A 555-nucleotide genomic window follows, 5' to 3' on the forward strand; every position below is an offset into this window, starting at 1 on the left:
GCAGAGACATTGCTTTGCCAACAAAGGTCCGTCTAGTCAAGGCTATGGTTTTTCCAGTAGTCATGTATGGATATGAGAGTTGGACTATAAAGAAAGCTGAGCACCGAAGAATTGATGCTTTTGAACTGTGGTGTTGGAAAAGACTCTTGAGAGTCCCTTGGACTGCAAGGAGATCCAACCAGTTCATCCTAAAGGAGATCAGTCTTGGGTGTTCATTGGAAGGACTGATGTTGAAGCTGAAACTCCAATACTTTGGCTACGTGATGCGAAGAGCTGACTCTTTTGAAAAGACCCTGATGCTGGGAAAGATTGAGGGCAGGAGGAGAAGGGGACGACAGAGGATGAGATGGTTGGATGGCATCACCGACTCAATGGACATGAGTTTGAGTAAACTCTGGGAGTTGGTGATGGACAGGGATGCCAGGCATGCTGCGGTCCATGGGGTTGCAAAGAGTCGGAGACGACTGAGCAACTGAACTGAACTGATAGTTCTTTTAGGTTACTTGGTAGCAGTCTGAGCCCAAAGCATCGCCTTCCTCTGGAACCCAAAGACCT

General features: G+C 47.7%; 1 protein-coding gene across 1 annotated transcript in view; it reads right to left on the minus strand.

Moving 5' to 3' along the window:
* The window catches only part of TCP11 (t-complex 11, testis-specific), a 161,242-nt gene that overhangs the window by 154,311 nt on the left and 6,376 nt on the right, over positions 1–555 (minus strand). The window lies entirely within an intron of this gene.

The sequence above is a fragment of the Bison bison genome, unplaced genomic scaffold, assembly GCF_000754665.1.
Source record: "Bison bison bison isolate TAMUID 2011002044 unplaced genomic scaffold, Bison_UMD1.0 scf7180017864270, whole genome shotgun sequence".
Lineage (NCBI taxonomy): Eukaryota > Metazoa > Chordata > Mammalia > Artiodactyla > Bovidae > Bison > Bison bison.